Source organism: Triturus cristatus, chromosome 6 (assembly GCF_964204655.1).
Source record: "Triturus cristatus chromosome 6, aTriCri1.1, whole genome shotgun sequence".
Taxonomy (NCBI): domain Eukaryota; kingdom Metazoa; phylum Chordata; class Amphibia; order Caudata; family Salamandridae; genus Triturus; species Triturus cristatus.
In genome coordinates this window covers 1,432,355,299-1,432,369,840 of record NC_140589.1, presented here as the reverse complement: position 1 = coordinate 1,432,369,840, position 14,542 = coordinate 1,432,355,299, and the positions used below count along the sequence as shown (strand labels likewise).

At 46.0% G+C, this 14,542-nt stretch overlaps 1 protein-coding gene across 5 annotated transcripts in view; it reads right to left on the bottom strand.

Moving 5' to 3' along the window:
- PLEKHG1 (pleckstrin homology and RhoGEF domain containing G1) overlaps positions 1 to 14,542 on the bottom strand; it is a 260,178-nt gene that overhangs the window by 231,696 nt on the left and 13,940 nt on the right. The window contains exon 1 of one of the 5 annotated variants that reach the window (XM_085612488.1): positions 4,797 to 4,920. The exons of the other annotated variants lie outside the window; for them this stretch is intronic. The gene's annotated coding sequence lies outside the window, so the exon portion shown is untranslated. Of the gene's footprint in view, positions 1 to 4,796; positions 4,921 to 14,542 lie in introns of those variants that run through there. 5 annotated transcript variants of the gene reach the window in all.

Genomic DNA, 14,542 nt, shown 5'->3' with positions numbered 1-14,542 from the left:
TACAGTGTGTAATCTTTCGCTGAACCCCCCTTACACTGCAACTTCTATTTGCACCTACAAATTACTGAATGAATGATTTTGTGTTTCACGCGGGGCCCAAAACACGTGAAAATCTCATTTTCTTGTTCTTGATGATGGAGGAGACATTCTCCCATTTCCATCACTAACGTTTTCTGTGCTTGTGGTTTAGCCAGAATGCAGCTCTCACACTTCCTGTCTCTCTTCAAGTACTTGGACAGAAATATCAAAATTGTGCTGCTCACTGATATACACTAATTTTTACATCCAACTACGTATCAAAATTATTGCTCAACATTCTTTCAGCGACGTTTTATTTTCTATGAATTTTCAGTAACATTTTCACTGATCACATGAAAAAGTATTATAAGAGGAACTCTGTATATCACTGAAATATTGACTACAACTAAATACATTATACAACACAGAGATATTTCTGATGAGTTCACAATTTAATACAACTACAATGGTAGCACAACAGCGCAACAGACAGATTGATTGCATTGAATCCCTTGGTACAATGGCAATACTGAGCGCAGCTACAAAAAGTAACATCAATAAAAACTCCTGGCTTCAACCCCGAATTAAATATAAAATATTGATGGAGGCATTAATGTTCATTTGCAATCTTCCTGATCTTGATTCCTTGTGCACCTTTAAACGTGAGATACAATTTCGAATTTAGATTTTATCCCAAAGGGACATGCCACACCATTGCAGTCAGCAGGACATGATGCACTTTCTTGGGAACAACCAAAGCTAAGTGTCTGCTCACATATTTACAAGGAATTGAAGGCTTTGCTTCGGAAGTCACATGATCTACTAGCAAATTTAGCAGATTTCCTAGATGTCAATAAAGTGGTTCCCCCTGTTGTATCACCATTAATTAGTTGCGCTGTTTCATCAAAGTGTTTCACTGCTTTCTTTAAGCGTTCATTCCCACTGAACAGTGAGGGACACAAACGTTAGTTTTATTGTACTTTGGGCTCAAATGTGCCTTTCGAGGAGCAAATCGCTTGTGCTCGTATACGAGGATTTAGGCCAATGTCAGAAAGAGCTTTGGCCGCGGTTACAATTTTCTGAAGTGCTTCACTGTCTTGGCTTCACAGACACTCCAGTATCCAGGAGCACCTTGGCGCTGAATGTGCACTGTGTATGAGGGCTGCTCTTACCAACTATTCTTAACCTATCTGGGAGACTATGAATGGTTCAAAGGCTCAGGCCTCAGACTCCATGGTGCATCCATCCTTCCAGGCATCCACCACATTGCACCATCATCACTCGGCTCTAGAACATGCTACTTTCTTCTGAAATGTTGGTGCATACCGAGGAAATGGAACGTTGCTTTCCACTCTGCATATGACCGATCCGCTCATCAACAGGTCCACCTCCAGTGCTTTGATCTGGTTAGTCATCAGGGGCTTCTTCCTCGCCAAACACACCATTCCCGCCTTCTCCAACAGCAACATGGTCCTTTGAAAGTGCAAAAGTGCCACTTGCATGTGTGCCATGTGATTGCCACTTTTCTTCTTCCAAATGTTTCCCAGATCATCTAGAGAACCTGCCTCCTCAGCTTGGCAGACCAGCAGATTTGAACTACCTTCACCCTGACCTCTTCGTTTGAATCATCATGGTGCATGTGTTTGCCAACTTACACATTCTCGCATGGAAAGTGCCTATGAATTCACTCCGCTTCTGCTGTGCCTTCCTCAGCTTGAGCCACTCAATCCACAGTAACCAGTCGGGTGAAATACATTATCTTCGTTTGCAAGAGGACCTATAAAATACAGGTCATGGGCTACTCCATGTGGGAAGTCTGTTGCTGCAGGAAGGGGCCTCTGGGCAGTAATGCCAGATTGTAAAATGTATACTTCAGAGGAACATTATGGGAAGCTTCCACAAATACACACAGATGGATGTCTGCCAACCATTTCAGCATAATTAGATTGGCAATGAAATTAATTGCCCTGCTGAAGGAGCTCCTAACATGAAATCCCGAAACACCGACAGATAGGACAAGATGGGACTGGAAACAAGTTACAATTACTTTTGATCTCCCCGATTCCTGAAAATAATCACAGGAAATAGATAATGAGTGTAATAAGTGTGTATTTAGCCCCAAAGCATTTTGGTGTATGTTCCTCTGTGATCGATGCAAAGTTAATAGCGTGGCTTTGTGCTCCTAACTGAAAAATATGTAAACTTTTAATAGAAAAGGCTGTTTAAGTGAAATGAAAAGAAAGGACAAATATTTGTACGTTTATAAACAATGGTTTCATTTTTGTTTCTTGTGCCATGTTTGTAAAATGCCTAGTAACATCACATAATAAGTAACCTAAACACTTTATAGAAATTCAATCTGGTAAACATTTTAGGAGACAACCATTACAAGTGCAACACCTCCAAACAAATCTGAGATAGTCATCAACAACTGGGTGCTGAACTTGAATCTCCACCACCACACCCAGAGTAAGCCAGCAGCCCGGGGTTACCATGAACTCCTTCCTAGCTTAAGAAGCCTACTGGCACATGATGAGACATCTCCATCACATTTTCCAACTCCAAAGATGTTCACAGTAAATCCAAGACATCGAATGACTCTAGAACACTCCCATCTTGACCACTGCGGACCAATGGAGTACATCTTGGAGCATTTTACTAATTCTCTGAAAATTACAGACGATCCAAAATGAGGCTGCCGGATAGCTACTCAACCTTCCATTGAGGACCAAAGTGATGCCCACTTTTGTCTCCCAAATCTGGCTTCCAGCAGTCAGATAAATCACATTTATAGCAATGTGCATAACTCGTAGCTGTATGGGACTCTGATCACAGTTTGCCCTGTTACCATCAGTGCCTTAATTCAAAAACCCAAGAATGGGAGGAACCTCCTTCTCTTTCTTGTCTGCCAAATTTTTAAAGATATTGCCTACTCAAAAAGGAGAACCGATAACTAGCTCCTGTTCCTGAAAGCATTCAAAACATTGCTCACTCCAACAACTTAACAATGCTCAAAGTATGAACTGAACTATGCAAATTAATTAGTCAGCAAATATGCTTGGCAGGGCCTGTCTGCAAACTCTTTGCAAAATTACATGCTTAGGGATTGCAAAACTCTGCATCATATTTGGAAATGGTTTCTGAATCTCATCCACCTAACGAACACCTCCCACATAGGTCATTCACCAACCGAAGCCCTTCCAATCATACACTCCAAAACGGAGCATATGCAGGTATGTAGATGCAACTCCTAGCGCTTCGGTGTCGTCAGAGGTACAAAGTGCGCCAAAACTGACAATGCAGTGCAATCGAGGCTTCTGGAGAAGCTTGGTAATCTGCAGCACCACATGTTGGTAATCTGCAGCACCACATGTTGGTAATCTGCAGCACCACATGTTGGTAATCTGCAGCACCACATGTTGGTAATCTGCAGCACCACATGTGTTCGGCGGAGACTGGAAGCCCCTTGTGGGCATCATCTCAAGCCAAATGCAGCAGAGGCGACCAAGAAAGCCAAACTTTAGCCCTGCGGCATCAGCGCCGTGTGCACCCGACACAGCACACTGGAGGGCACCCTATGCATACATGAGGGGCACATGGCTCTTTAGTTGACTGAAAGTCTTAAGATGAACTTTAAAGCGGGGGAGGGGGGGGGGCACTTTGTCACGAGAGTGGGATAAGGGGGGCGAGTGATGTATTAAAGGGAGAGCAACTGAAAACAATTGTGCTTCAGTAACTTGCTTTTTCCAAGACAGATATTTGTTTCAGAATGGTCGTGCATGTAGAATACAGGCTTGCCAAGCCACAGAAAACTCAACACAGATGTGCGCAACAGACTACATAAGTAAATAAGCAGACAGTGCACCGCGTCCGTTTAAAGACCTCATTTGAGGTGCACCTACATTTACTGATTCAAAAACACATGACTTGGCAGGATGCAGCGCAGAATGTGCGCATTTGAGGCTAACTGGCCAGTTTGGACGGTGTCTGAAGTGAGATTGCCTTTGGGGCAGACTTCCAGTTTAAATAGGCGCGAGGCCTGAAAGAATACTCTGTCTGACAGGCGCAGTGGAAAGGAAAGCCCGCAGTGCACCACGCGAAAAGCCAGGAGTCCTCGAGGCGACAGGAAAGCGAGGACAGAGGTCCCTGCGGTCATCCATAACGACTACAAGGCCAAACTACTTCATGCGCTTGATGAGGCGAAGGCGAGACTTCCTACTGCGCACTTAATTCACGAACGAAACCTCGGCACTAGAAACAAGGCGCTAACTACACAACGTGAACTGGTACTGCCAGGTTAAAGTGTAAAGTGCGCAGAGCTGATGCATCGTGCAGCCGCGCCTCCTTACCGCTACACAGGTCCAGGTTGTAATCCGGGTTTCCGGATACGGAAAGATAAGAGCAGTTTACCCCCTCTGCGCCCACCCCTTTGAAGTATAGCGCACCAGGTGAGTGTTTTGGAAAGATGCAGCAGTGCAAGGCAAATCAAGGTAAAGGTACGGTTGTGCGGCGGCGCCGGCTGCGGAATATATTACTGAGCTGCGACTTCGTCCCCAGTGGGAGCAGCTACCTGCAGACACACAGAAGGCACACTGCGTGCGGCTGCAATGCGGGCGTCCAGTGCACCAAGGGCAGAGCCGCCACCCGGGCAGAGCGGGGCTCAGCGCCTTCCCAAGCCCCGACGTCTTCGGCGCTTGAAGCTCATGCTACGGTCACAAAGGTGAGCTGTCCCCCAGGGTCCGCCTGTGGAAGAAATGGCAGCACCCTGTATCCCTTACCTGTGACCGCGCCCTGCCCCACCTCCGCCGCGGCTAGGGCGGAGAGAGCGCCCTGCCTCGTCCTCTCCCCTCCGGGTGCGCAGGGAGCCAGACATCGCGCAGCCGAGATCCCGCCAGTGGCTTCTCCTCAGAGCTCGGCAGTCTTCAGAGCCCTGACGTCACCGAGCCCAGCGCAGGGAGCTGCAGACACTGCTCCAGGGCGCAGGCAGGGGGAGCAGGACAGTGCGCACTGCCCGTCCGTACGTAGGGCTCGGGGAGTCCGTCTGTCCCTGAAGGCAAGGTGGGACCATTCAATCAAACCGGAACCAAAATGTTAGTTACACAAAGACACATGCATTCACTTCCCCCTACCTGCACCAAAATCCTTCTGGCGTCTGCACGCGGCCCTCCCTGCCTGAACCTAGTTGTACTTGAGCCCTGATGCAGCGTGCCTGTTCTTTGATATCTGCAGCTCCGCGGACATCCTTCTCCACACGTGTGCATCCTGCCGCACTTATGGTCTACGGCCCTGTCTGATACTGCTGATCCACCTCCACGGCCACACTCGGCTCATCTATGTAACATTTAGAACAGATAATTATGAATCGGTCTGTTGGGCCCTTCAGTTATTGCACGATTACCTGCCTGGGGCCATATTTAAGTGCTCTTAGGTGCAATGGGTGTGTGTGCCTGAATTTTTCCTCCCTGGGGTACTTTGGTATTACAAAAGGTGCTCCAGATGCTCGCGTTGCCCTGTTTCATAATACAGATCATGCAAGCGCAACATGTGTGCCTGAGCAACCCCTTGGATGGCTCTGTGCGAAGAGCGACTGTATTGCCTTTAAGCCCGCCCTACATTACAGGGCGCAGACAAGCATTTGCAATGTAATAGTTCTCGACGAGTTGTGTAAATGCGGCACCTATTGCATTAAAAATGCTAGTTAGCAAAAACGCCCATGTGATACTTTAATACCGTCCGAACCCCTTTCTTTAGACGAAAGAAAGGGGTATGGCCGCCATTAAAGTAAAAAAGCATTTTGTTTGTCAAGTTGACAAACAAATGCTTTTTTTTGGTAGAAGCGCCCCATGCTGCACTTTCACTTAAATGTCAGCCACGCCCCTTTCCTTAGACTTGGCTCGTTTAAGGAAAGGGGCGCGGCCGACATTAAACTGTAAGTGCGGCATGTGGCAATTAAAACATAAATAAATAGTTAATAAAAAACCATGCGGCCATGTTTGGGGCGGCAAGTAAACCAAAGGCATTGCTACCACTGTCAGAGTGGCGTGCCGTGCTACGGAAAAAATAAAAAGAAAGCATTTGCGAGAGAGCGTGTCCTGCCTGCAACGGCAGGCATGTGAAATCCATTAAACAAAATAGTGCTCAGAGGCTGCAATTAAAGCCTACCAACCAGCAACACATTTAAAAGGGGCTGTCCTCATGGGAGGTTACAAACGAAGACAAGGCAGTACAAAGGAGGGACTAACAAGCCTATTTACAAATCAGAAGCTAGCATTTACGAAGGACAATGACACAAGCCAATAACAAATATGGGCAGAGGGTGGGCGGGCTTATGTGCATACTCCAATACAGCATGCCTTGCAGAGTAGCGCATGCGCTGCCCAGGCTCGACCTAAAAAGTCAGGAGACACACTGACCATGCATCACATAGAGGTGGAGGCCGAGCTGGCACGTGCACGGTGAAAGATGGGATCTTCAGGCAGCCAGTCTGCCTTTCACTGATGCGCTGGTCCCAGTGCAGGCATGAGTTTACCTCTAATCCCTACTAATTAGATCATATTGCAAGCTAACAACTATTAACTGCTCTGTTAAGGCCACCAGTACCTGCTTTGTATATTTTCTACAGTACTCCTCTGTTTCTGAAACACTGAAAGGTAAACAATTTTCGGCACCATGATCCAATAATTTTGTTCCAAAATACTCTTTAAATCCCTAATTAACACTGTACAGTACACTCCTGAGTGTTCAGAAGTCAAGTGTATTATAATAAGAGGTATTCCCTCCTTGTGATGAATTACAAAACGGAGAACAAGAGCCCAGCAGAAAGCCCATTTTGGATCGTTGCCATAAGGACGGATCAATTTGGGAGGAAAAATATCACTGATTTTCATAAAAATATATTGGAGACGGGATGGAATCCTGGGTCAGATTGTATATATAATTTCCTACAAATGCATGGTCGCCACATCCGCCTGTAACTGAATGCAATAATATACTGTGCCTGGGAGGGAGAGTTGGAGGGACGAAGGAGGACAATAATAATTTGGAGGATTTACCTTTTCCCATTTGCTTTCAATTTCCAAAATTTCAAGCCTGAGGCAAAATGTCCAAAATCATCAGAACTAAGCAATCTGTGTTTTATGCTGGAAAGCTATTACTGATTTGGACTTCCCCTAGCCAAAAAACACCCATTTATACAGTGCTAAATAACTCTATAGGAGTCTGAAACACATAACATGAGACCTTCATTTGTATATTGTACTCGACAACTATCAAATTACTGTGCAGAGTGCGGAAACAACTGCACGGGTACACAGAGTCCAACAACCCAGGAAGCTAGGCTACGGATTCAATCGAACCACATAAATATATACACCAACATGTTTAGGAAACTCAGTTCTGCAGCTCCAACAATCACCATCAATAGGCATTCTGCAAAGTTTGTTTGTTCTATTATGTCACTAGTTGTTTTGAGGTGTATTGTGGCATCATTCACTGGATGACCCCGTTCACACCAATAGCACCACTGAACCACAATGAAAATGAAATTTACCCTACCACGAAGTGTGGTTGTGCCAGTGGTAGGCAGAATGTAGGAGGGTGTGGGGTGTAGCAGTGTGTGTGGCTAACAAATGTGTCTCAGTGACTTGTGTATAAGTGTCTTGGGAAGTGGGGGTGGATGTGTAAGTGAATGCAGACGTGTGTGCGCAGGGTTCAATAGGGTGTAAGTGGGGTTGTGAGCGAGCACATCACAGACCTACCCTCCTCCTGGTACTGCTGGACGACTGTGTGACGTGGGAATGTGTGTGCAGGGGGTGGATGTGAAAATGTTAGAGGGCAGGGGGGTTAGAACATGGACCTTTTTGTGCATTGAGTAGATGTATGGGAATTAGACTTTGAATCAGACCCCTTCAGGTCAGGGGTGTAGTCAGGTGCCTGGGGCCCCAAACATTTAAAGCCCCTTCAGGGGCCCCATCCAGCCCAAGGTCAATTTATATCTGTGAAACGGGGGACTCAGGGGGCCCTCATCATATTCAGCAGTAGGGGGGGGGGGGGGTTCATCATTTTGAGTTGCGCCACTGCTTCAGGTGCTAAATTCCGATAAAAAGATATAGCGTTAGACTGGGTACAAATGTGCAGTTCGAGGGCAGTTCTGCAGTATAAATCTAAAACCTATAAAACCAGCGTGGCCTGAATGAGTTCTCTATTCTTGGAAAACCTGAGAGGGGCTCTCAGTGTCCAAGAAGAAACAATCTCACTCCCCAGAGTGCATTAGCAGAATTTTGGACCACACAAGCCCCCTTGTTTCTTCTGCAAGACTCCCAGCCTTCTAGCGGGCAGCATGCTCCCTTCGACTGAGTCTCGGCTGAGACTCTCTGCGAACACTGCCTTGGTGCTACCAGGAGAGAGCTGCCCATCTTAAGGACGCTTCAGGGGACTTTTAGTCACCAATGTCAGCTTTGAAAAGTAGCTGACCCCCCACACCCCCGTATTTCTTCTTCCAGTGCCTCCACTCAGACTACCCAGAGCTGAGGGACGTATTAATTCACACATCACCAGACTCCCTCGCCCACAATTCTTCACGCTGCCTCAAGCACAAGATCAAATCACAACCAACAGCATAGATGGACCACCATGCACGGATTCACCTCATGACTTGCATCCAATCAGCATCAGCTTTTCACTTCATTTTCCTCGAACATCAAAATCATCAAAACACTTCAAACCACGCATTTCAACACTTCCTCTGTGGGAAATCACATTCCGCCACCAAGGCCTGGTTTCCTCTCCACCCTGCCCCTCTGGTAGCGGTGCTGCACCCTCCTCTGGCAATGCGGACATCCAACTCCGTTAAGCAACTGGTTCCACCAAGCCTGGTGACTGGACACAGGCCCAGACCAACTCCTAATCAGGTCTACCAATGGACAGAACAGACTCATTTAACCTGCGATGGCAAAACCTGAGGAAAAACATTATCCTGAGGATTCTAATGCAGTTGCAAAGAATAAATGAATTAATAAATAGACAGCCATGATTAGCTGCTAAGAAACCTACTTGAGGGTTTTAGATTCAAGAAACAGTGCAACGCCATTCCTCGTCAAGGTCTGCCTGCGGTATACAATATATCACTTGCACATTGTGCAGATTATTTGGTTCTTAGTGTGACCATTAACTAATTTAATGGGAACTGTTTTCTCAACCACGGAAGCAAAAGATGCTGACCTGGCCAGACAAGACAAAAACCTGTGCCAGGAACTTCCCTGGTGTAGGTCAACTTACCGCTCTGGGCTGTTTTAGAGGTTGCTAAGTACAAAGTGTTCTAAAATTTGCAGGCCTCTATTCTAACCCTACTGTTGCAACCCTGTGGCTTCCCATTGAGTCAATGGGCTGACCCGGCACAAGCTTTGATGTACACGCACCATGAAGGATAATAAGTCACATCAGGCACTGGAGGGCCTCCTTCGTAAACTGGGCACAAGCGGAAAGCGCAGTGCTCCTACGTGAGGAAACTGCGGGACTCAGGCAGTTCCCCATCGCCCACCTTTGGGATGGTCTCCTTGCCACCTTTCAGACGGCCTGCCGAACCCGGGGGATAACCTGAACACTGGGTGGACATCGACACACTACTAGCTAGATGGCGACATCTTTGAGACCCTGATGGGGATAGCTCCCGGCCCCCTCTGCCTGCTTGTTCCCCTGGCGTACCTCGCATACTGCGCGGCAGGCTGCTACTGTTAGATATCCCCTGCTCTGTGCTATGGCGCGCGCGCGGGCCTCACTACCGCTGCTGCTCGAGAGGGCGCACACACTACTGGGTCATGGGCACACCCAAGGAGCCAGAATCTTTCCGCCCCGCACAGATGCCCCACACTAGACGCGGAAGACCACCTCCCTCGGCCACTTGACGCGCCTCCCACACGGCCCGGTTTCGCCCCGCTGGGCAGCTCCTATCTCCTTTCACACTGCTGCAGGCAGATCTCCACTTTCCCCCCCTTCTTATTCTAGCCCCCGCCCGAGTTTTCGACCCTGGTCCTGACCCCTACGTTTAAGTTACGCACCCGGGGAGCAGTTCGGCGACTGACTCAACTCCCTGGCAGACCCCGTGTTCTAACACAGCGACGGTCGCCACGCGCATCCTTGCGAGCTATGCTGCAACCTCCTTGTCGCGCTCCAGCCCACGCCACACACGGGCCACCGGGACTCCGATGCCCGCAAATCAGGGCACCTGACGGACAACCCGGCGCCCAGCGCACTTCCTCCTATGAGCCTAGGGGGGCTGGTTGACGACGCTGCGCTGCGGGCTGGCACACAGCGCCCCCCTCACTCGCAGACAATGCGCTTTAGAGGAGAAGCGACGCGACAAAAAGCAGAAAAGCACCATTGACTCGCTTATACGCAATGTACACACCCAATTCCTCTACATATGCTCAGCTGACCTCCGCCGCCGGACCTCCGGGTTGTCGGCTAAATGGCTGTGTCTCATCATCTGACTGTGTATATTCAAACATTGCTGACCTGATGCTCCGGCGCAGGACTGTACATTGCCAATTGATACACCTGTGGTTAATAAAGGTTTTCAAAAAAAAAAAATGAAGGATAATAAGTCATGGCCTTCTGTCTGCCCCACAATCTGTAGTATTTTAGTGCAAGTGGTAGGAGACTGCTGAAATAGCTTATGCATGTTTGTGCACAGCATCAGCATTTTTCATATAGTAAGCGTTTGTGATTAATTTATAGTTAGAAATCTGTGATCTTTGTAGTGTGTATAGCAATGCAGTGGCACACACAAGACTTCAGAGGAATATCCACCGTAGAAAATTATCCAGGTGGCGAGCTGTTGCCTCTCTGCAAGTGGACGCGTTTCAAAACTGGGCTGTGCTCAATATGAAAAGCGCACAACCTCATCCTGTAGAACAGTGGCGACGTGGATAGGATTAAGGCACTCTGCACGTGCCATGGCTCAGGAGCATAAATTCCACGAGACTTAGTTACAACCCACAAAAGCTTCAGCAACCTATGAGCTACATTGCAGAAGAACTAAACAAACCAATTGGAGGAGCAGCTGGTCAGGAAATACTGCAAGCCATAAACAACGCTATGCATAGGAGGGCAAAAGTGTTTCTAACTCCCAGGATCAGGAGAGTGCCACAACATGAATATCAAACTTCCTGTGCACGGAAGGGTACCTCAGAGATACATGGCAGATCTGTTACTGAGCTAGTGGTAAACAGTACATTTTTTCGGGCTCCATTTGCAGCCCCAGACAATGTACTGTTACCTACAATGGTAACAAACCGATCATTTGTTTACATACTGATAAGCGACTCTCGATAAAACACAGAAAATGGGATTCAAGAATCACACTGTTACAAGATTATAAATATTCTGTGTAAACTTGTGACTGGTTTGGAAAATGTTGTTTCTATGTCACGAAATCCTTTAATAAAAAAACAGACAAGAAAGGTCTTTGAATAGATTACATTTATGAGGACACTGAACACATTGATGGCGATTTGCCTTTATGCCAACCATTTAGTTTGAATGAAGGACTGAAGCCAGGGAAGATGATTTTGCTTTGATCAAAAGGGAGGAGTACATTCCTAGATGGTGGCCCAAACACGAGGACATAGCTCACCCTTAACAAACTCAAACTACTCCTCTAACTTGAAGAAAAGTTGAAACCATGACCACAGATAGGTGCCTTCCACCACGAACAATATGGAAGAGGATTACTCACTTAGAGAATAAAGGCTACCATGACCAGCGTATAACCACACAACTAAGAGACCTGTTTTGCTTGCCAACGAGTGACACAGAATAAGAGCTTGTGATGAATCAATGCATCACTTGTGCAATAAGATTGGCAAAATAAGGGCTCACAGCCTGCGCTAGAGACAGGGGATGTGCAGGAGAACATTGCGTAGGGCATAGTTTGTGTCAATCAAGAACGACAGTTGCGGTATTGTGTTTGGACAAAAAGGTAAAGAATATTGAAATAATACATTGTAATTTGGTGAGAAGTCATGCTGGGTGAATATGTTTACGATCTAGAATAAGCAGCCAAGGTGGGAAGGATTTATTAAATGTTTGAGATGGACGATGTAAATTATGTTACCACTAATGTATTTTGTCATCTCTTGGAGGGAAATGTGTTTTAATTGCACAATAATTAAGCGTTTATCTGTTTATATGGATTATGTATAGTAACGCCACTGGTCTGATGGACCCAGGGTACGTCATCAGTAGAAGTTCCATTGAGGTTATCCATCTAATTACGCTGTTGTCTCCATGCCAATGGAAGAGTACTTAAGAAGAAGTACTGAAGAAAGGAAACATGGCTATATGTTACCTTACGGACCTAAACATATAGATCAGAACCATGATATTGACTTTTCAAATGTATTATTAACTCCACCGTGACATTATTTTGCAGTCGATATTATCACCACAATATATGTGTTGGCCGATACATCAACCACGAGAACGCGGTACAGTACCGAAGACACATGCACCTCATCCTGGGTGACAACGACCAACATCCGCTATCACTGACCCTTTGAGACCCAAGTGACATGTCCGAAAGCACAAATAGCTAACGTAACTTAATCCTGCTCTGTGGGTTATTTTGTAGACTGTACACCACGAAGTGACCCACAACATTTTTTATGCCAATTTAGGATGTGAATTTAGTGCTAGTGAAAGGCGATAGGACTCAGAGCTGTGGAGTAAGAGATCCTCCTCAATAGCGTAGTTTGTGTTTCCCACCTCGCCAAGCAGTGCAGAGAGCCGCACAGATGCTCTGCTGATGGGGGCAGCGTTTTACTAATACCGCAGGGGATGGAACAGAAACAGAGGAAGGAGGGGTTAAGATTGTGCAAGGAAGCAGTTCCTTAGCTGGACGTGGACAGTGAATCATTCTCTTTTGGAGGACACAGTGACTTACCGAATCTGCAGAGTAGTGTATTAATAGCCCTCTGCAGTGCCGTAGGTATTTAAATGACACACTGCTGGCTTTGACATCCTACGCAGTCACCGCTTCTACTGCTGTAGGTGTGCTGTAGGTGTGTGGGGCAACAGAACTCCTCTCACCAAGCAACCACAGGACTGAAGCTGCATAAAACCACTCACATTGCACCAAATACACAAATCACAGGTAACAAACACATCTCCCAAGCAAACCTGCATTCCCAGAGCACTTTAAGTTCTTATATTGATCCTCTAAAGAGCTGCACTGTTTGGTTAGGTTTGCACTATACAAACATACAATACATAGATACATACACAACCGCCAACAAAATGAGGCGATGTATCCTATCCTGTGTCCTCATTCCCAATAAAGAATATGCCTTCTGGAACAACATCAGTTACGTACTGTACTGTACAGGTACTTCAAAGTAAGAACAAAACCAGGTGTCACTGCCAGCACAAAAATCTAATTTTTTGGGGAATAATATGAGAATATTTGCTTAAAAACCAAACATGAAGCTATAGAGCACACTCCCAAAGACATAAAAAGGATCACCACCAGGCAGCTAGAGTTCATTTCAGATTGGCACTAAAGACGTTACTGTTCGAAAAGTAATAATTCGACCTCTCTTTTTAAATTCCATTCCGTTTTTTATTTTTTGAGTTGTAAATAAAAGCAGCATTTCTCCCCTTTGGTCTACCGCAGCAGTATTATTGTCTTTGTGGGTTCAAGGCTAACTATAAAACAATCTTGTAATGGATTTTAAGTACTATAGTTCATAGTGGTGTATAAAAATAAAGTATAAAATAAAATAAAACTGAATGCGATTTAAAATAAATAAATAATTCTACCTCTCTAAACAGGTCACTGATTTGTATATACAGCGCGCAAAACTGTCCCTTACGCGACTTTCACACAATGCTTTGTGAGTAAGATGCCGTTACATGCCACTGCATCAAGCCTGAAGTACATCTCTGGGCTTCACCTACGACACCACAACACACATTTTATAGCGACACCTCAACCAACACCCTCTTCCAGACTTTCACAATGGAGTAGCAGCTTACTCTAAAACTGGACAACGCTGAGGTTACCTCCACCAAGAGTCTGAAAGCGCTACAGAAATGCTACAATACAAGAAAATCTAAGACAATGCTAAGACCCTTCAATTATAAAAGGACATACCAAAATCTTGGGTATTAATGTGCCAAGTTAAAAAAAAGTTCACATTAATACGTCTCTTAAACAAATTTCTTTATATCAAGCAGCCACGAGGCATTGTTTGGGTGCCACACAAACTCCTTGGGCAAACAAAAATGCTAAACCATTAAACAAAACAAGTCCACCGTGGAATAGGACAGCTCGAGATATGTTCAAGGAGGTGCTGCAGATGTTTGCACCCTCCTAACTTCCAGCCACAAATGTAAAGGAGGTGGTGGTTTGTCGCTCTTTATCCAAGCAGCTCATTGTTTTTCCAACTTACTGGACCCAAAATATGCAAATGAAACTATTTTCCTCTGCCCTCGCAAGACAGACAAATGTACCCAAGCACTGTGTATT